We start from the raw sequence: 23,485 nt of genomic DNA on the forward strand, positions 1-23,485 counted from the left end.
ACTTCCGTCTAAGGGAAGGGTGGGTCATAAAAAGTGAAAGAGAGTCTATACTCTCTTCGACACCAACACTTCCGTCTAAGGGAAGGGTCGGCCATTTAAAAGTGAAATAGAGTCCATACTCTCTTCGTCACCATAATAAAATCTATCCAAAACGAGTTCAAGTTTTGAAATGAAGATAAAATGTTATTTTCATTAGTAAAATAAATTTTTGAATATACTTACCCGATAATCATGTAGCTGTCAACTCCGTTGCCCGACAGAATTCTACGGGAGGGATACGCCAGCTATCACTATACTAGAAGGGGGTGTACTCACAAGCGCCACCTGTGGCCAGGTACTACAGTACTTGTTGTTGACGCCACCTCACTTTTTCCTCGGTCCACTGGTTCTCTATGGGGAGGAAGGGTGGGTCAATTAAATCATGATTATCGGGTAAGTATATTCAAAAATTTATTTTACTAATGAAAATAACATTTTTCAATATTAAACTTACCCGATAATCATGTAGCTGATTCACACCCAGGGGGGTGGGTGAAAAACCAGTGTACAAGACTAAAGGATAGCTAAGTATCCCGTATTTCATATAATCAGTTATCCACAATAACAATGAAATAATAAGTACCTGGTAAGGAAGTCGACTTGAACCGTTACTCTGCCTTTAATAAGATCGTCTTCCTTACTGAGCGCAGCGTTCCTCTTGGAAGGCTGAATCAACTCAAAGGTGCTAAAGTATACAGGGCTGCAACCCATACTAAAGGACCTCATCACAACCTTTAACCTCGGCGCTTCTCAAGAAAGAATTGACCACCCGCCAAATCAACAAGGATGTGGAAGGCTTCTTAGCCGACCGTACAACCCATAAAAAGTATTCAAGAGAAAGGTTAAAAGGTTATGGGATTATGGGAATGTAGTGGCTGAGCCCTCGCCTACTACTGCATTCGTTGCTACGAATGGTCCCAGGGTGTAGCAGTACTCGTAAAGAGACTGGACATCTTTGAGATAGAATGATGCGAACACTGACTTGCTTCTCCAATAGGTTGCATCCATAACACTCTGCAGAGAATGGCTCTGTTTGAAGGCCACTGAAGTAGCCACAGCTCCCACTTCATGTGTCCTTACCTTCAGCAAAGCAAGGTCTTCTTCCTTCAGATGAGAATGTGTTTCTCTAATCAGAAGCCTGAATAGTAAGAAACTGAGTTCTTAGAACTTGGAAAAGAAGGTTTCTTGATAGCACACTATAAGGCTTCTGATTGTCCTTGTAAAGGTTAAGACCTTTTTAGATAGTACCTAAGAGCTCTAACTGGGCAAAGTACTCTCTTCAGTTCATTCCCCACCAAGTTGGACAGGCTTGGGATCTCGAACGACTTAGGCCAAGGACGTGAAGGAAGCTCGTTTAGCAAAAACCGAGCTGCAAGGAACATGTAGCCGTTTCAGATGTGAAAACAATGATCCTGCTGAAGGCGTGGATCTCACTTACTCTTTTAGCTGTTGTCAAGCACACGAGGAAAAGAGTTTTTAATGTGAGGTCCTAAAAAGAGGCTGATTGGAGAGGTTCAAATCTTGATGACATAAGGAACCTTAGGACCACGTCTAGATTCCAGCCTGGAGTGGACAACCGACGTTCCTTTGAGGTCTCAAAAGACCTAGGGAGGTCCTGTAGATCTTTGTTGGTGGAAAGATCCAAGCCTCTGTGGCGGAAAACCGCTGCCAACATACTTCTGTAACCCTTGATCGTAGGAGCTGAAAGGGATCTTACTTTCCTTAGATATAACAGGAAGTCAGCAATCTGGGTTACAGTGGTACTGGTTGAGGAAACTGCATTGGTCTTGTACCAGCTACGGAAGACTTCCCCTTGAGACTGATAGATTCTGAGAGTGGATGTTCTCCTTGCTTTGGCAATCGCTCTGGCTGCCTCCTTCGAAGAGCCCCTAGCTCTTGAGAGTCTTTCGAAAGTCTGAAGGCAGTCAGACGAAGAGCGTGGAGGATTGGGTGTACCTTCTTTACGTGAGGTAGACTTAGAAGGTTCACTCCTAGAGGAAGAGTCCTGGGAATGTCGACCAGCCATTGCAGTACCTCTAAGAACCATTCTCTCGCGGGCCAGAGCGGAGCCAACCAACGTCAGCCGTGTCCCTTTGTGAGAGGAGAACTTCTGAAGTACCCTGTTGACAATCTTGAACGGCGGGAATGCATACAGGTCGAGATGGAACCAATCCAGCAGAAAAGCATCCACGTGAACTGCTGCTGGGTCTGGAATCGGAGAACAATACAACAGGAGTCTCTAGGTTATCGAGGTAGCGAACAGATCTATGGTTGGCTGACCCCACAGGGCCCAAAGTCTGCTGCAAACATTCTTGAGAAGGGTCCACTCTGTGGGGATGACCTGACCCTTCCGGCTGAGGTGATCTGCCATGACATTCATACCGCCCTGAATGAACCTCGTTACCAGTTAGCTTTCGATCTTTAGACCAGATGAGTAGGTCCCTTGCGATCTAGAACAACTTCCACGAAAGAGTCCCTCCCTGCTTGAAGATGTAAGCCAGGGCTGTGGTGTTGTCAGAGTCCACCTCCACCACTTTGTTAAGCTGGAGGGACTTGAAGTTTATCAAGGCCAGATGAACCGCCAACAACTCCTTGCAATTGATGTGAAGTGTCCTTTGCTCCTGATTCCATGTTCCCGAGCATTCTTGTCCGTCCAAAGTCGCACCCCAGCCCGTGTCTGATGCGTCCGAGAGGAGACGGCGGTCGTGTTTCTGAACAGCCAAAGGTAGACTTCCTTGAGAAGAAAGCTGTTCTTACACCACGCGAGAGAAGACCTCCTCTCTTCGGAAACAGGAACTGAGACCGTCTCTAGCGTCATGTCCTTTATCCAGTGAGCAGCTAGATGATACTGAAGGGGGGGGAGGTGGAGTCTCCCTAACACGATGAACAGGGCCAGTGATGAAAGTGTCCCTGTTAGACTCATCCACTACCTGACTGAGCATCGGTTCCTTCTCAGCATGCTCTGGATGCATTCTAGGGCTTGGAAGATCCTTGGGGCCGACGGAAAAGCCCGAAAAGCTCGACTCTGAAGATCCATACCCAAGGAGACAATGGTCTGGGATGGGACGAGCTGAGACTCCTCAAAATTGACCAGGAGGCCCAGTTCCTTGGTCAGATCCATAGTCCATTTGAAAATCTCCAGACAGCGACGACTTGTGGGAGCTCTTAAAAGCCAGTCGTCTGCGGAGCCGGACACAAGATCATGGTACTGCTGCACAGTCTGTGAACTGTCAACCATGGGCAAGCAAGGAAGTACAGTGACAACCCGAATCTGTCTAGACTCTGGGCCGTACAGATAACTCCTTATCGGGTTGCTGAGGTTGCCGCACTGCGTCACAACAAGTCACTTCTGCTGGTTGTTGAACGTCTTCCCCGTGACACATGACTCCGTAAACAAAAAAATCCTCTAACAAGGACTAAGCTTGGACTGCATGTCTTGCAACACAGCTCAAGGTCTATGGGAGCAGGTGTGGTAACAGACGGGATTAGCGACTGAAGTGGAACCATTACCTTCCCTGGAAGCATGTTATGCTTAAATAAAAGTCCATAGGAGGCTACGCAGCTAAAGGCTCCCTCCAAATGACAGAGTCCTCAAGGGAATATCAGAAGGAGGGAGAAAAGAACTTTCTCATCTACAGGGACCATATCCTAGAAAAGCTAAGTTCTCTCAGTGAGGGTTTCACTGGTGCAAAAGCAGCAGACTAGAAGGCAACGTTATGAAACTGCTTGACAGTCTAGTGAGTTGGCAACAACCAAAGATGTGTGACTGAGAAGCATGCGGTAAGGTATGCAGAGCATGTTGTATGCAGAGTATGCTGTATGCAGAGCATGCTGTATGTAGAGCATGTTGTATGCAGAGCATGCTGAATGCAGAGCATGCTGTATGCAGAGCATGCTGTATGCAGAGCATGCTGAATGCAGAGCATGCTGTATGCAGAGCATGTTGTATGCAGAGCATGCTGTATGCAGAGCATGCTGTATGTAGAGCATGTTGTATGCAGAGCATGCTGAATGCAGAGCATGCTGTATGCAGAGCATGTTGTATGCAGAGCATGCTGTAAGCAGAGCATGCTGTATGTAGAGCATGTTGTATGCAGAGCATGCTGAATGCAGAGCATGCTGTATGCAGAGCATGTTGTATGCAGAGCATGCTGTAAGCAGAGCATGCTGTATGTAGAGCATGCTGTAAGGTAAGCAGAGCGTGTGCATGGCGTTTAACATTTCTCAGAAATTCCATGACCAGTGCTAGAGTGCTTTATGCATGCTTGCATGGGGTTTTAATATCAACATAATATTTACCTTACATTCATAACTCATGATTCATATTTTTGCCATATTTTGCGATATTGTTAAAAATATATTGCAAGGAATACAAATATATTTTTATAAGTAATACAAATAACCTCCATTATCATAATGTTTGAAAATGGAGGTAAGGTATGCTGAACAGCAGAGTCAGAACGAGCTGGAACAACAATAGTTGTGGTTTCCTCTTCAAGACTCTGTTGAGGGAACACCTGAGGCTCAGTCTGCAAAGGCTGATCAAAGGAAATAGCAGAAGGTAGGCGCATGGGTGGAGGAGGCTGACTCCTGGCATGAGTGGCTGAACTCAAGGGTTGCGCTTGCTGAGTGGATGGCGGATGCGCAGTAGCAAGTTCCTGAGGAACGAGTTGAGGTTCCTGCGGTGTGAGCTGAGAGCGAAAAGGTAGTGGCTGCGCAGAACGCAGTAAAAGTCTCGCAAGTTGAGGCTCCTGAGGCGCAAGGCTAAGGTGTTGAGTTGCTTGCCTTGAGGAGGGTTGAGCTCGCTGCAGCGAGAGCTGAGGAGACTGACTCATGGATGGGAGAGGTTGTTGTACCTCAAGCGAGTGTTGCCTCACTGGTGGAACAGCAAGTGGAAGCGGAGGAAGAGAGGTATAAGCCTCCTGTTCCCATTGCTGAGGTTGCCTTAAAGAAGGCGGAGGGAGCTGCACACCACTGGGATCAGTAAACTCATAACGTGGCTCAACATCGTACGCCTGGCAGGCGGAGCGAGCACAGGCGGAGCGAGCGCAGGCGGAGCGAGCGCAGGCGGAGGGAGCGCAGGCGGAGCGAGCGCAGGCGGAGCGAGCGCAGGCGGAGGCGCAACCTTCTCAGCCCGACACTCACGCATCAAGACCGAAAGTTGTGACTGCATGGACTGCAGTAGAGTCAACTTGGGGTCGGCAGACACTAAGGTCTGCTGAGGTAAAGCCTTAACAGCAGAGATCTGTTGCGGCAGAACCTTACTCCTCTTAGGCGGAGTGCATTCAACTGATGACTGAGGAGAGTCAGAGCTAACCCAATGACTGCATCCGGGTTGTTGAACTCTAACTTCGTACGTCTGGCATAGGTCTGGACTTTACGTTTAAGAGGTCTTGAGACCTGAGACCAGCGTTTTCTCCCCTCAATTTCTTCTGCAGACGAGCAAAATAAGGGCTCAATCGTCTGCGGGTGGGAGTGACGGTCTCGGTAAGACACGCCCGTAACCACCGAGGATACTTCTGTGCGCCGATCAAGGCCTGCTGAACCCTTTTGCCCTTCGACATTGCTTCTCCCCTGGGCTTGGGAGCTTGCAAGAGGTCCCGGACTGGGAGGACGACTGGTCCGCACAGAAGTACCCTCACGCACAACACTGACACACTTTGCGCTAATCACTTATCACTTTGATTTTCTGTTTGCACTTATTTCACTGAACTCGAAACTTTAAGTGGTTTGTATCTGAAACACGCAATTCTATCCTTTCTCAAAAGTTAGTAATTGCGAAAACAGAATTACAATGTAACAGAAAAATCTAATGAAAGATAAATAATTCAGTGGCTGGAAAGAGACTAAACACTAGATCACTCTAGAAACGTTTACCTTCTTCCCCTAAAGAGACTAGGGAGAAGAGTAAAAACGATAACAACGTTACTCGCTTGAATGAAACGTTTATCCTCCTCTTTCTCCCTCCGTCTCTATCTCTCTCTCTCTCTCTCTCTTGACTTAGAACCTGAGAGAAGAGCCCAATCATATATATCGTTAAAACATATCATTGTTAAAGGAAAAAACTGAAATATTTCCCAAAATGAAAAGTTCCTTTATTAGGATTAAAACCATTAAGTTAAGAAAGAATGAACAAAACGCTAGACACGGTTACTCTTACTGCAACGTGAAACCGTGAAAATTCTTTCTCTATCGTAACGATAGAGCGCAAGTTGAACGTTCTGAACGTCAACAACTGCAGAGACAAAACAAAACGTTAGTTCAACTTTGAAAACAGTACGAGACTATCAAAGAAATTCTTTCAAAGACATTAAAATAGCATAATATGTTAACAGGTAAAACCGAAATGACGGGCTCAAGTTAATTAACTTCGGTACCAAGAAAAGACCGCCTACTATTAGGAAGGTCGAATATAAACAAATATAAAAATTAATTTTAATAAGTTTATAATAAAAGGAAGTTAATCGAAGAGGCCTATAAGAGGCGGAGAGATATAAAATAATCTATAACTTTTGTTAAGCAAAATTAAGAAAGAGAGTCTATACTCTCTTAGACACCAACACTTCCGTCTAAGGGAAGGGTCGGCCATTTAAAGGTGAAAAAGAGTTCATACTCTCTTCGTCACCATAAATAGTCAAAATAATTCCAAAAGCTAACTAAGCTAATATAGAAGTTTCCAGTATAGCGAATAGCTGCAAATTTAGAGAAATACTTCACCAAACCGTGAACAATACTCCAAAATCATAAGCGTATCCAAGAACGTCTTGCCGGAAGCACGACAGAGGAAAAAGTGAGGTGGCGTCAACAACAAGTACTGTAGTACCTGGCCACAGGTGGCGCTTGTGAGTACACCCCCTTCTAGTATAGTGATAGCTGGCGTATCCCTCCCGTAGAATTCTGTCGGGCAACGGAGTTGACAGCTACATGATTATCGGGTAAGTTTAATATTGAAAAACCCCTGCATAGCGAAAGCTCAAAACTGGAATAGTGTACTTCACCAAAAAGTTGTGAAAACAAATCCAGTTAGGGACGGCGTATTAGTAGGTCTTGCCGGAGGCACGACAGAGGAAAAATTGAGTTCTTGTTGACAAGAAGTACTTGAGTACCTACTCACAGATGGCGCTGTTGTGTACACCCCCACCTGTATAGCGATCGCTGGCGTATCCCGACCGTAGATTTCTGTCGGGCAACAGAGTTGACAGCTACATGATCATCGGGTAAGATTAATATTGAAAAATATTGTATACTGTAATTAGCTTGCATATAAACATGTGATGTGCTAAAATCCTAATCTTTGGCATCTTACAAGATGTCAAAACCTTCTAAACATAATGTTGGAACCCAATGAACATCTCCATACAGACCACACTTTTCAATTTTTAAATCAGCTTTAATACATGTTTTTTTCAACATATCCTCAACTTTATTAGATCTAAAATTGTCTATTCTGAGAACTGTCAATGCATCAATACTACACACAAATTGTGAACTGATTTTGAGAGGTTTGTGTGGTGATTGCAGAGTAAGAACTCATTTGGGACACATGCACACACACACACACACACATACACTCTCTTCCTAGCACGATGCGATGAAGTGGTGGGTGATGGCGGTAGGGAGGTTTTTTCCAACGCGGTAGGTTTAACCTTGCCGCTAAGACCAGCTCTGAGCATCCAGACTAGGACCTGACCACTATTAACTCTTGTACATTTTCATATTTCTGCTTTTCTCTCTTTGTCAACCCTTTTATCCAAACTCAACTTTCAATCTATCTTATCTTAAATCAAATAAAAAGATGAAAGAAAAAATAAGAAAAACATTAGATATTTAGATACAACGGCTTTTTATAACTAGACAATACACATATAGACATTAAGGAGCTGACAGCCACCTCATGCATCAGAGCAGAGGCTTTGGAACCTCTATAAACAACACTAGCAACTCGCTCACAGGTTTCGAGAGACTGGGACGGAGGAATCCCAGGGTGACAGGGGACACAAGAATGGAATAGAGCTATTAGTGCCCCGCAAAGCTCATTCCTAATGTGTAACAGCTGACCACTCCCTGTGACCAACCCCTAGCGAAATAGGCTCAACTACTCATGAAGTTGATATAGCTTTTGTGCCTTGTTGGAGTCCTGGGCAACTAAATAACCCAGTTGCTGCTTCTTGGTAATAATCAGTAGTACCCAAGAGTCTGGCTGTTCTTGGATGTTTGGAAATCCCAGTAATCGCTAGCCTTCTGCTGACAATCCTGGCGAGAAAACATGCTTCTGCCTTGTGCTGCTCAGTTACAAGCTGCGGCACGTTAGGGACAGCCCAACTTTGAGGAGACTTAACTGTTGGTTTGGGAGCACTTATGGGAGATTAGGGACAGAAAAGATGGAAAGTCACCCAGGATTTAGCACATGCAGCAGCAGGTGGGTAACAATCATCTAACCCCCAACCCCTTATTACACTAGTGGTCACAAAGCTAATAATCATAGAATTAATTAGCTGAGATTTCCAAACAGATATGCATTAGACAATATCACAAAAATTAAAAATGACTGAGAAACTGAAGTTAAAGCACAAATGTGCAATATGCCAAATAAACAAATGGTGCGTATACTTCAATGAAGGGTGCGCTGCAAACCTGCACCGTAATAGTGTATGCTTGTTCTGTCAGGAAGTACAGGGAATAGAAAAATTGAAAAAAGAAAACCAAGAACTAAAAAACAATTGACAAAGATCATGTCCAAGTTCCAACAGTTAGAAATAAGGAACAAAGAAGTCATAGATGATGTGGTAGAAAATGGGATTAATATCCAAGAAATACAAAATAAGGTAAAATCACAGACAGAACCTAGAGAGGAAATAACCAACAAAAAACAGAGTTCATGAAACCCACTAGAGGAATGGTAGCTAAGGCTAAGAAGACTCAACAACAGCCTATAAATGTAACTGACACCAAAAACAGATTCACCCACCTAGCAGAGGAAGAGGAGGATCTGACGTTGTTAATTGGAGATTCTATGGTGAAGGACCAAGGGGAGCACTTTGGCCTCAAAAAGAGGATAAAGGTCAGGTCCTATCCAGGTGCCAATGCACAGACGATAGAAGAAGTGGTCAGTATAACTATAACAGAGAACAAGAGATCACTATAATTGTTCAGGCAACCAGAAATGACCTATTCCTAAGAAAGGATATTGCTGGCCAAACAGAGCCTTTGGTTAAACAGCTAAAAAAAACTGTTGAAACGGCTAGAAACAAGACCAGTAATACTATAGTTATAAGTATTCTCCCAAGACTCAATGTCAGCCACTTCACCCTCAGTAAGGCCATAGGACTAAACGAAAGGCTTAAGGCCACATGCCAGAAACGAAAGTGAAATTTATAGATCTTTGAGACACTTTCTATGGCAAGAGAAAATTATACAAAAGAGATAGAATGCATTTTAGTGAAGAAGGCAAGAGAGTATATGGAAACTAACTTAATCTCAGCCTGTGCAATTACATGTATTTGAACATTAGACTAAGAACAAACTAGACCCTTAGAAAATCCTCCAACAACACAGAGGAAATTTGGAAGAAAACTTAGATAATGCAGATAAAAATAAAAATAAAACACTAGTAAATCAAGGAAACTAGCAAAGCCACAAAGGAAAAAAAAAAGAAAAATTCCTCAGAGTGGCAAAATTCAATGCTGTCAGTTAGAAACAAAATGGAAAACTTCAGGGCAATGATAGCTAGTGAAGAACTAGATGTCATAGGCATTACCGAGACCTGGATTCGAGAAAAAACAAAGGACTTTATCAGAGAATACGAAATCCCATGTTTCAAGCTTTTTAAGGATTGCCTTACCAGAAAACGTGGAGGGGTAATGCTCTAAGTTAAAAAATCACTTAAACTCCATAGAAATTGAATTAGAAACCGAATGTGAAGTGACAGGTGTAAATAACATCATAGGAAAAAACATGTCCATACTAGTAATAAACAGACCACCACATCAAACACAAGAACAGGACGAAGAGCTGTATAGACAACTTGGACAAGAAGTTAATAAGGTACCTGTCCTAATGGGAGACTTCAATGAAGCAGTAAACAGGGACACATGAATTCTACATCATACACAGAGGGACATAGGCTACTAGAATTTATCAACAATGAATTCCTCTATCAGTGGGTCGATAAACCAACTATGGAAGCAACATACTAAATATTATACTAACAACAAAAGAAAATTTAGTATCCAGTGTTTCAGAAGGCAAAAATATTGGCAAAAGTGACCACAGAATAGTTAGGTTTCGGGTAAATATTCCTCATCTATAAGCAGTGTTTTAATTCTTTTATTTTACCTTGTTTCAAGTATTGTTCTCCTGTTTGGTCTTCAGCTGCTGATTCTCATCTTAATTTGTTTGACAGGAACTTACGGTCTATTAAATTTCTTATTCCTGATCTAGATATTAATCTCTGGCACCGTCATTCAATTAGTTCATTATGCATGTTGCATAAGAATTTTTATAATTCTGACCATCCTTTACATTCAGATCTTCCCGGACAGTTCCATCTTGTTCATAATACTAGGTATGCAGTTAATTCTAATAGTCAGGGCTTCTCCATCATGAGGCTCAATACTACACAGTACTCTAGAAGTTTTATTCCAGCTGTAACCAAGTTGTGGAATGATCTTCCTAATCGGGTAGTTGAATCAGTAGAACTTCAAAAGTTCAAACTCCAGCATATGTTTTTATGCTGAACAGACTTACATAAGTCCTTTAATAGTTTATATATCAAATATCTGTTTTAGTGTTTTTAATTCTTTTAAAATATTTTAATTTTCATTACTTATTATATCATTTATTTATTTCCTTATTTCCTTTCTTCAATGGGCTATTTTTCCCTGTTGGAGCCCTTGGGCTTATAGCATCTTGCTTTTCCATCTAGGGTTGTAGCTTAGCTAGTAATAATAATAATAATAATAATAATAATAATAATAATAATAATAATAATAATAAGGGAAAATTATAAAAAGGGTAGACTACAGACAGAGTAACTGGATAAAACTGAAGGAATACACCAATAATTTAGAATACGACAAAACAGGGAACATAGATACGCAATGGGACTCCTTTGTAGAAATTTATAAAGAAAAAAGGGCTAAATGTATACTGCATAGAAAATTTTACCAAATGGAACTCCACAACCTAAGTGGTTCAACAGAGAAATAGCCAATGCAATAAGTAGAGACAGGAAACATTAATCAACGGGTCCACAACCTTCAATTCATGAAATTTCCGAGCACAAGAAGTTAAGCCGAAAAGTAGAAAAACTAGTTACAAATGCCAAGATCAATGAAAAGAAAAGAATGGCGTCAGCTGGTAAAAAAACTCAAAAGAATTTTTTGCATATGTAAACAGTAGAAAGCCAGTCAAAAACAACATTTGTCCATTAAGAGACTCAGAAGGAAATCTTATAACAAATGATTTGGAATAGGCCGAACTGATGAATGCATATTTCATAACCGTATTCACTAGGGAAGAATCAACGGCCCTCCCCGAACCAGCTATCAAATATGAAGGGCCACAACATTAAATAGAATTACAACTACGATGGATGATACAAAAAAGAAAAAAAAAAGGACTCAGTAAGTCTAAGGCACCAGGTGCAGAGGATATTAATCCAAGAGAGATTATAGAACGAGAAGAAGAGATAACCCCACACTTTTACAAAATTTTCTGAAAGACAGCCAACAAAAGAAAGGCATCGCAAGGATGGAAACTAGGCAATGTTCTTCCAATCTACAAGAAGGGATCAAAAGAAGGACCTGACAACTATAACTAAATTAATTATAGTAGATTCAATAGTAGAACACATAGAGAAAAACAATCGTCTGATAGATGGCTAACATGGATTTAGACAAAAGAGATCATGTGTGACAAATCTTTTGGAATTTTTCCACATCATTATTTAGTATTTATGACAAAAGAAGGGCAATAGACATCATATACCTAGACTTTCAAAAGGCTTTTGAAAAAGTTCCTCATAACAATTTAATGGTAAATTTAGAGCACTAGGCATTACTGACGAGCCTGATGAATGGATCAAAGATTGGCTAACAAACAGAAAACGGAGAGTTGTAATCAATGGGCAGCTGTTATAAGCAGAGTACCTCAAGGATCTGTCCTCGGCCCATTGCTATTTCTGATCTACATTAATGACATAGATTTAGGGTTAACTTGTAGAATAGCCAAATTTGCCGACGATACTAAACTAGGCATAAATTCTGCGAACTCAGAAGATGCAGAATCCTTAAGAGAGGATGTAATGAAGCTAGGAGAATGGTCCAAAAATGGCAAATGTCTTTCAACTGTTGGAAATGCAGAGTCATGCACATAGGTTATAGTAACTCACAATCAGATTACTCACTGCTCAGTAATGAAATAGTAAATGTGGGCCAGGAGAAAGATCTCGGTATTATTAGCAGCAAGGATTTGAAGTTCACCAAACAGAGCATAAAAGCTGAAAAGAAAGAACAAAAACTAGTAGGTTACATGAAGAGACAATTCAAATACCGAAACAAAGACACTGTACTACAGCTGTACACATCACTAGTACAACCCCATCTAGAATACGGAGTCCAATTCTGGGCTCCAAGTATTCAAAAGGATATAGATAGACTGGAAGCAGTACAAGCAAGGGCCACCAAACTAGTTCCAAGACTAAAGCAATTTGGATATAGACAAAGAATGGAACATTTGAACTTATTTGATCTACAAACGACGATGACTAAGAGGACAGTTAATAAAGGCATTCAAAATTCTTAGAGGAATAACAAATGTAGATTGCAACAATCTATTCACGCTTAGCACAAATCAGTCCAGAGGTAACGGATACAAACTTGGAATTGAAAAGATACACCACAAAAAGTGGCAATTTCTTTACATACAAAATAGCAAATACTTGGAATAGACTTCCAGCTGATGTAGTAAACAAGTTAGACAAGATCATAAGAACTCTCTAAATGCTTAAAATAAATTGCTCTACCAAAGAGCAAATGGGATCTCCGCGGTTGGATTAAAAATCCTTGTAAATCAATCAATCTCTCTCTCTCTCTCTCTCTCTCTCTCTCTCTCTCTCTCTCTCTCTCTCTCTCTCTCTCTCTCTCTCTCTCTCATCCTTAAATGCATAAACCAATCAGTTTTGGAAAGCCTACCCCCAAGAAGTTATCAAATTATGGTGGCCTAGTGGTAGCATCCTTGCTTGGTGACTGACAGACTGGGGTTCAAGTCCCGCTCAAACTTATTGGTTCCTTTGGTTGCTACAACCTCACCATCCTTATGAACTAAGGATGGGGGGTTTGGGGGAGCCTATAGGTCTATCTGCTGAGTCATCAGCAGCCAATGCCTGGCCCTCCTTGGTCCTAGTTTGGATGGAGAGGGGGCTTGGGGATTGATCTTAGGTAATATGATCAGTCTCTAGGGCATTGTCCTGCTTGATGGGACAAAGTCACTGTCCCTTGCCTCCGCCATTCATGAGTGGCCTTTAAACCTTTAAACCAAGAGTGAGCAAAAATTTCAAGACAAGTAATGTCACTCCCAAAATCAGCAAAGCAAATCTTTTCAATTTCATTAATATCATTGTCATAATAAAAAATGCAGAAAAGTCTACATTATGTAGATAACCCAACATTATTAAGCCATTATATCATTTATAGATAGAAGAGAACTGAATATCTCCAGACCTTATGTCTATTATGGATAGATTTTACAAACCTTAATGTGTCTAGTTCCAAAAACAAACTTAGAAGATATGATTCTCCTTTATATCTTTAAAATACTATTTAGATTACAGTGCCAAATCGTAATTTAGTAAACAAACTTTTAATAGTGGAACGAGATTATATATCTGAAAACATGAGATATCCTGTTAGAGAGATTACCTGACAATACAATGCAAGGCTATCTATGTGAATATTTATCTATAGTTTAAAAGAGGGAGTCAAAGTACTGAGAAGGTCACCTATTGCAAATAGGGAGTCAAAGTAGGCTACTGAGAAAGCAAAACTCCTATAGAACTATCTACAAACACAACAGTCCCTTTTTTATTTGCTTTAATAAAATCTACTATATAAATATTCGCTATCAACTCTATCACACGCTTTCTCCAGATCCATATACGAGGTCTATGTTGCGTTTATGGATCTGGAGAAAGCGGATGATAGAGTTGATAGGGAAGCAATGTGGAATGTGATGAGGTTATATAGATTTGGATGAAGATTGTTGCAAGCAGTGAAAAGTTTCTACAAAGGTAGTAAAGCACATGTTAGGATACGAAATGAAGTGAGCGATTGGTTTCCGGTAAGAGTGGGGCTGAGACAGGGATGTGTGATGTTGCCGTGGTTGTTTAACTTGTATGATGATGGAGTGGTGAGAGAGGTGAATGCTCGAGTGCTTGGACGAGGATTGAAACTGGTAGACGAGAATGACCATGAAGGGGAGGTAAATCGTTGTTGTTTGCGGATGATACTGTACTGGTTGCACACGTGGAAGAGAAGCTTGGCCGATTAGAGAGAGAATTTAGAAGGGTGTGTGAGAAGGAAGTTGAGAGTTAATGTGGGTAAGAGTAAGGTTATGAGATGTACGAGAAGGGAAGGTGGTGCGAGGTTGAATGTCATGTTGAATGGACTTACTTGAGGAGGTGGATCAGTTTAAGTACTTGGGGTCTGTTGTTGCTGCAATTGGTGGAGTGGAAGTAGATGTACGTCAGTGAGTGAATGAAGGGTGCAAAGTGTTGGGGGCAGTTAAGGGAGTGGTAAAAAATAGAGGGTTGGGCATGAATGTAAAGAGAGTTCTGTATGAGAAAGCGATTGTACCAACTGTGATGTATGGATCGGAGTTGTGGGGTAGCCGACATCAAACAAAAGAAAAAAGGGGACCTTTCCTCTCTACGCTACTCCCAGCCTGATGAGGGACTCAACCAAGTTCGGCTGGTACTGCTAGGGTGCTATAGCCCACCCTCCCCCGTTATCCACCACAGATGAAGCTTCATAATGCTGAATCCCCTACTGCTGCTACCTCCGCGGTCACCCAAGGCACCGGAGGAAACAGCAGGGCCTACCGGAACTGCATCATAATCGCTCGCCATTCATTCCTATTTCTAGCACGCTCCCTTACTCCTCTCACATCTATCCTCCTATCACCCAGAGCTTCCTTCACTCCATCCAAACCTTGGCCTTCCTCTTGTACTTCTCCCATCGACTCTTGCATTCATCACCCTCTTTAGCAGACAGCCATTTTCCATTCTCTCAGCATGGCCAAACCACCTCAACACATTCATATCCACTCTAGCTGCTAACTCCTTTCTTACACCCGTTCTCACCCTCACTACTTCGTTCCTAACCCTATCTACTCGAGATATACCAGTCATACTCCTCAGACAGACACTTCATCTCAAACACATTCAATTTCTGTCTCCCCGTCACTTTTATTCCCCACATCCGATCCATACATCACAGTAGGTACAATAACTTTCTCATACAGAACTCTCTTTACATTCATGCCTAACCCTCGATTCTTTACCACTCCCTACACTGCCCCCAACACTTTGCATCCTTCATTCATTCGCTGACGTACATCTGCTTCCATTCCACCATTTTCTGCAACAATAGACCCAAAATATTTAAACTGATCTACTTCCTCGAGTAACTCTCCATTCAACAAGACATTCAACTTCGCACCACCTTCCCTTCTCGTACATCTCATAACCTTACTCTTACCCACATTAACTCTCAACTTCCTTCTCTCACATACCCTTCCAAATTCTGTCACTAATCAGCCAAGCTTCCAAGATACAGATGACGCATTCACATAGATATAGTCAAAGGCAGACAAGTCTGAATGAGCACCTGCCTAAGAATTGGCATACAATGCTTGTAGATCTCTGTCTGCAGTGATCCACAAACCAATCATAGCAAATCTAAAGTCTGTTATGATGTACACTATTGACTTCAACATAGTATCAAAAAGAGGCAGTAAGAACATATCACCTGGTTGTACTATGTTAGTCTATCTTCCAATGAGTGTCGTCATCAACATGCACGACTCCAGAAAAAACGAAGTCAAAGTTCTTCCTTTCCCTTGCATCATCTTTACTGAGTCTTCACTACAACCTCTTCAGATGAACATAATGAGACTGCCATTGTGGTAGTCCAATCAATAGAGTCAAATACTGTAAGGGTTACCTCCTACTGTTTCTCTCCCCGTGGGAGTGAAAGTGGAAAAAATCACTAGCCCCATTAACCAGTAACAAAGATGCAACAAGCAAAATTAATAAATTCTTAAATCTCTAAATTCAAATTCTTTCAAGAATTCCCTAAATTCAGAAGTTACCAAATGAATTATCCAAAAAAATTATAAATTTTTAAAGTAATTTGTATTTTTCCTAACTACAAACCTGTTCCACAGGAAGATGGACAAAACTACAATTTGTAAAAGGACCCACAAGATAAAAAATGAGATACACAGAGTTAAAATCTAACATCAAAATAATTCTATCAAGATAGAGGACTACATGCAAGATTAGGAATAAAAAACATTCACAATTGAAATATAGCAAATTTAAGATATAGTGTACTGATAGCTACTGCTAAACTTTTCGACAATATGCACAAAAAATTACTTAATAACATAGTTATGACAACAGATAACACCCAAGAAGATTTATAAATTTCTTGAACCTTTTGCAGAGAGTGAAAAAAGGCTAAAACAAAAATCCACTTAAGGTTTGATATTCAAAGCACAAACCAAAATGTAATCATAAAATTTTAATTGAAATTAAAAGACTACAATAGGTAGTTCTGTACTGTATTTCAAAGATTACTATGATGTTTAGCATGCCAAAAAAGAAAAGTTATGAAATATCACATAATACGATGAAATATTGTTATAACTACTAGCTGAGCTACAACACTTAGTTGGAAAAGCTGGATGCTAAAAGTCCTAGGGCTCAAACAGGGAAAGTAGCCCAGTGAGGAAGGGAAATGATATATGAAATGTAATGAATCAAAAATATAAAATATTTTAAGATCAGTAACAGTGTTTAAATAAATATTTCATATATAAACAATGAAAAGAGATTTATGTCAACTTGGTCAACAAAAACATTCGCAGCAAGTTACAATTAATGAAGTTCCACTGATTCTACCGCCAGTATAGTAAGATAATTCCACAATCTGGTCAAGGTTGTAATAAAGTTTCTAGAATGATGAGTAGTATTAAGCCTTACGATGGAGAAGAGAACACTTAGAATTAACTATGCCTAGTACTATACAGAGGATGCTACAATCTGGGAAGATCTGAATGCATAGGATGGTCAGAATTATGAAAAATCTTATGCAACATGCACAAGAAGTAACTGAACAACAGTGACAGAGATTAGTACCCAGATCAGGAATAAGGAATCTAATATGTTGCAAGTTTTTGTCCAAAAAATTAAGATAAGAGTCAGTAGTTGAAGACCAATCAGGAGTAAAATACTCAAAACATGGTAGAATGAAAGAATTAAAACATTTCCTTGGGATAGATTGATCACCAAAAATCTAAAAACAATTTCCTAGTAGGCCAACTTTTGTGCAATTAAAGAAGAAACAGACAGAATGTGTTTCTCAAAAGTAAATTTCCAATCAAGAATCACACCTAGAATTTGAAGGAGTTATATATAGTTAAGGAAACATTATCACTGCAAAGATCTGACTGTTGAGAAACCACTTTGAGTTTTGTTAGGGTTTAACTTCATACCCCATACTGTACACCATGCACTAATTTCATATATATATATATATATATATATATATATATATATATATATATATATATATATATATATATATATATATATATCTATTAAGGGATTGAGCCACCATAGGTCTACATTCAAAAGATGAAATTAGAGCAAAGCAAGTAACATCATCTACATATGTAATAAGTTTGTTTTCTAGGCCATACCACATATATTGTATATTCAGTACTGTATACTGTAGTAAGAAAAGTAATGGGCCAAGAACACTACTCTGACGAACATCAGATATTACATTTTTATACTCACTATGGTGCCCGTCAACAACTACTCTTTACATTCTATTAATTAAAGACTCAATAATGTGAGGAAAAGATCCGTCTAGTCAAGTTTGAAAATAAGTACCTCATGATCAGCACAGTCAAAGGCAGCACTAAAATCAATGCTAATCATAAGAGCTTCCTGACCATAATTGAGGGATTTTTTTACAGCATTGGAAATTGTCTGAAGGACATCACAAACTCCAAGGTCTTTGTAAACACCAAACTACAAACTAAGGAACAGATACTGTACCTATTTAGATGTTTGTCAAGAAGACTAAAAAATTCTAGAAAATATGATAGTTATGGAAATTGACTGGTATTCAGCAGGGCTAGAGCTACCACTAACACATTTATAATGGAGTAACATTATCAATTCTCCAACAACTGAAAAATGAACCTCAGAAAACAACAGATAAGTTACGAGCCAATAAATCGCTGTCTTTATAAAAAGGAAAGGAAAAATATCATTTGGGTTTACACCTCCAAAACCATCAAGGTTCTGCAAGTATTTTAAGTTTCAAAGGACCAAAAAGCTAAACTAGCTAGTTTAACTTCAAGAAAACAGGAATGAGGAACATTGCATTTTTTTTTACCCTGCTTACTGTCAAACACACCAGCCAAAGAAATTTCCCTTTCCTTTGGACAGTGAGTGAAAGACCTAACTGGTTTAAGCAAACCAGAACTGTTAAGTCTACACCAAAGAGTACAGATTTAAGGGTAGCCCACCTTTTATTTTCTTGGTTTGCATAAAAAATTGTTTTTTTTATGGACAAATTTTATTCCTTTTGCATAGTGGCATACTTTCTGAGCAACAGCCCTTAGCTCAGTACAGTAATCCCTCAGCTATCGAGGGTGTTACGCTCCAAGCACCCTGGTGATAGCTGAAAATCCGCGAAGTAGATAATGAAATTTATGGTAATATCTTTTCTTTATTTTATAAACAAATTTTAATCATCTTTATAAATCTAGGCTTTAATAAGCCCATAAATTATGATTCTTAACAAAAAAATAATCAAAATATGAGACTTACATAATCACAAATCCACAATGTACTGAGGGGGAGATAGGTGACCCTTAATATGGCAAGGGATTACCATATAGTCATTCCAAGTCAAATCTGATCTGTTACTTTTCCAAAGACGGTAAGCCTCCTGTTTCGCTAAATAAGCATGTCTACAATGATCATTGAACCATGGTTTGTATCTTAACACACAGGAAGGGATACACCTATCAATTATATTGACCAGATTTTCATTCAAGAAAACAACTGGCTCAATCCTTTTATACAAACATGACCAATTCAAAAGCAAAACATCGCTTAAAATGCCATTCCATTCTACTTGAGATTTTATACATATCTTACACTAGTATGAAACATCAGGAAGCAGCTTCTCAGTCTTAGTTACTGCAGTAAAAAACCCAAGACATGATCAGATGTCCCAACTGAAGGATCAACTATGCTAGTTATAATACCTATTAAGTCAGTGTATACAAGTCCAAACAGTAACCAGACCTGTGATAAGCCTCACTTGTGATTTGATTACAGCCTGATTCAGATGAAAAGTGCAAACCTCTTAAGCCATGGCAATCAGTAGGAGAAAAAGAATTTTACCACTCCAATGAATTCACCAACAAACACAAAAGAAGCCTTTATATCATCTTGTATCTTAGCCATAGGGGTAAGAAGACAATCTAATAATATATAGAATCATCGTACACAAATAAAAGTGGTTATGCCCGCCAGAAACTTTTATGACCTGAATCTCATGACTTCCACACTCAAGCAGGACTTCTGAGAAGCAGGGTACTCAGTCCTAATATACATCCTCATTCCCCTTGCCCTAGGATAGCATCACTTTTCAAAATTATTAGTTTCTCAAAACCTGGAATAAGCACCTCAAAACAAATGCCACACTTGAGAAACCAAAGTTTCTGAGCATAATAAAATATCATACAGTTTGCAGGCAAAATTCTAATATCACCATTTAGTTCAAAAATATTGCTATACAGTACATCAAACAACATTGGTAAATTCTAACATGTGCTAGTCCTATACTTTGCTCAATATGTCCACAAAGAATAAAATAAAAAAAAAAATACACAAGTCTTATCCTACTTGAAAACACTCAACAAGAATGATAATAAAAATAGTATGTACACAACTATACACTGTACAAAAAAAAAAAAGTAATACGTAACTCATTGACTCAAGACAAATTGTTGGGTAAAATTTATCAACATGGCTAGGCAGATAAATCATGGAAAGCTTAGTACTCTAGAAGATAGCCACTTCAACCGAAGGAAGGACAATACAATAAAGATGGTTTTGAAAATGAATACTATAGAGCAAGGTAACTAAACAGATAGGGATAAGGCAACCTACTACAGTAATAAACCACCAGGCATCTATGGCCCTTCTATTAAGACTGTCCAACACAGTCTACAGAAAACAAGAGGAAGATAAAACATACAGAATACTGTAGTGTACCAGAGTGTATCCTCAAGCAAGATAACTCTAATCCAAGATAGTGAAAGATCATGGTATAAAGGGTAAGGCATTATCCAAGACTAGAGAACATTGATCTGATTTTGGAGTGTCCCTCTAGAAGAGCTGCTTAACATAACTAAATAGACTTTTCCACCCATACCAAGTGGAAAATAGCCACTGAACAAATACAGTAGTTGTGATTATTTCTTCTTTGTACGTTTTATCCTACAGCAGAACATTAATTTCTTCAATATGACTAATCTCTTCATAAAAACATGGATGATGATGATGATGATGATGATGATGATGATGATCATCATCATCATCATCATCATCATCATCATCATCATCATCATCATCATCATCATCATCATCATCATCATCATCATCATCATTATTATTATTAATTATTATTATTATTATTATTATTATTATTATTATTATTATTATTATTATTATTATTATTATTATTATTATTATTATTATTATTATTATTATTAATACCATCATAACCATCACTTTGTAGGTAGTAGGATGGCCAGGGTACCAGCCATCCATTGAGATACTACCACTAGAGAGTTATGGCATCTTTTGACTGGTCAGACAGTACTACAATTGCTCCTTTCTGGTCACGGTTCATTTTCCCTTTGCCTATACATACATCGAATAGTCTGGCCTATTCTTTACATATTCTCCTCTGTCCTCAATAACCTGACAACACTGAGATTACCAAATAATTCTTCTTCACCCAAGTGGTTACTGCACTGTAATTGTTCAGTGGGCACTTTCCTCTTACTAAGGGTAGAAGAGACTCTTCAGCTATGGTAAGCAACTCTTCTAAGAGAAGGACACTCCAAAATCAAACCATTGTTCTCTAGTCTTGGGTAGTGCCATAGCCTCTGTACCATGGTCTTCCACTGTCTTGGGTTAGAGCTCTCTTGCTTGAGGGTACACTCAGGCACACTATTCTATCTAATTTCTCTTTCTCTTGGTTTGTTAAAGTTTATATAGTTTATAAAGGAGATATTTATTTTATTGCTGTTACTCTTAAAATATTTTATTTTTCCTTTTTTCCTTTCCTCACTGGGTTATTTTCCCTGTTGGAGCCCCTGGGCTTATAGCATTCTGCTTTTCCAACTAGGGTTGCAGCTTAGCAAGTAATAACAATAATAATAACATTATTATCATAACCATAGTAATTATCACAAACACGGTAACCTTTATTGGAAAAGTAGATAGTGACAAGACCAAAGGCCCTAATAGGAAAAACAGCAATGTATGGAAAAGAAACTAAGAAATAAAGACTAAATTAAAAAAAGAAGTAAAACACTAAACAAAATTACAAAGAATATAAGAAAAAAAGTTAAATAAATAAGTATAGATAAAACAGTGAAGCATAATTTTCATCAACTTCCTCTACAAATAAGAAAAAAGCTTCTGATTCACCTCTATGATTACGAAGATCATCCATTGGCAAGAATAAAGCTTCTAATATACTGTGAAGTAATAAGCCTCTCAAATGTAAAGGAGACTTTGTTAAAACTAAACTACATGACTATTACTATGTGCTGAATGGTTTTCTGGAAAGATCTGAATGCAAAAGATAGTAATATTTATGAAAAACATGATGCAGTATGCACAATGAGCTAATTTAACAGTGGAGTTAAAAATTTAAGTCCAGATTAAATAAAAAGATGTTGTTAAAGCTCAAGTTTTTGTTTAATAGTTAAAGAAAAGTCTGCTGCTGAAAACCAGAGAAGAATATTTTCAAATCAGCAAAATAAAACCACAACTGTATAACGTTTTCTCACTATATAGAGGTCTCCAAAAATGTTGAAAAAATTTCTCAATATCTATACTTTTGTGCAACTGAAAGGACAAGCTATGTTTCTCAAAACCCAATTGGCAACCACAAATGACACTTACAACTCTTAAGGAGTTCCATGTCAATTAAAATATCTGGGTCTAGTCGATTCAATGTCCTTTACAGACTAATAATCATACTTTGAGTAATGTTAGGTTTACACTAAGTAGTAAGATCAATGTAAAGTTTAACATTATTTGCAAAATTAAATAGCTCGTTATCTAGGTCAAACCATAGGTCAAGCAAATATAAAATAAAAAGCAATTGACCATGAACACTATCCAGGGAAGCATCAGAGATTTAATTCCTATAAAGAAGTCACTTTGGTAACCATCAACTACTATCAACAACCACTGTACTCTGTAGCATGACAAATTTTAGAAGTAATTTATATTTTTCCTAGCTATACAAACCTGAGCCCTTCAAAATAAGAGCTGTAATGGATGTTGAATCATTAACAAGGTAGTTGCTTACCAACAGGAATTAGAGCAAGAAGGAAATTTGATCTTGGCCAAAAGTCCTCAGAGACCTTTGAACCTTCTTCCTCTAAAAAGGAGCAAGAGCACATCAACCCACTCTTGGGATTGCTCCCTTTTCCATAATACAAACACTCAAATCTGAAAACAGATCCAGGAACACAAAAAGGCAAATCAGACAATGAATTAGCCCACGAACAGTCTTGTTCTTTGTCCTAGAGACAATCTCTGGCACCACCAGTCAACCAAGATAAGAAGCGGTACCATGTACCCTCCCTCTGGTAATCAAGTGTCAGTGCCCAATCCAGTTCAGTGTTCATGGAGTGTAGAGCATGGATTGGTAGTAGTGGAGCAAAGACCAATCAAACACAGCTCGGGAATAACCTCTCTTTCACAAGTGCAGTTTTCTCTTTGTGCACCTCAGTGGCAATTATACAAAAAGAAAGAGAAAGTCCTCCAGGTACCAATAGAAAAGGAAGGGAGGACAAAATATTCTCACAGGCCCCTTGGATTGAACCTGCT

General features: G+C 39.2%; 1 protein-coding gene across 1 annotated transcript in view; it reads right to left on the minus strand.

The window, feature by feature from the left end:
• The window catches only part of LOC137621805 (major facilitator superfamily domain-containing protein 9-like), an 86,607-nt gene that overhangs the window by 18,213 nt on the left and 44,909 nt on the right, over positions 1–23,485 (minus strand). The gene's annotated exons all lie outside the window — the stretch shown is intronic.

The sequence above is a fragment of the Palaemon carinicauda genome, chromosome 28 (genome assembly GCF_036898095.1).
Source record: "Palaemon carinicauda isolate YSFRI2023 chromosome 28, ASM3689809v2, whole genome shotgun sequence".
Lineage (NCBI taxonomy): Eukaryota > Metazoa > Arthropoda > Malacostraca > Decapoda > Palaemonidae > Palaemon > Palaemon carinicauda.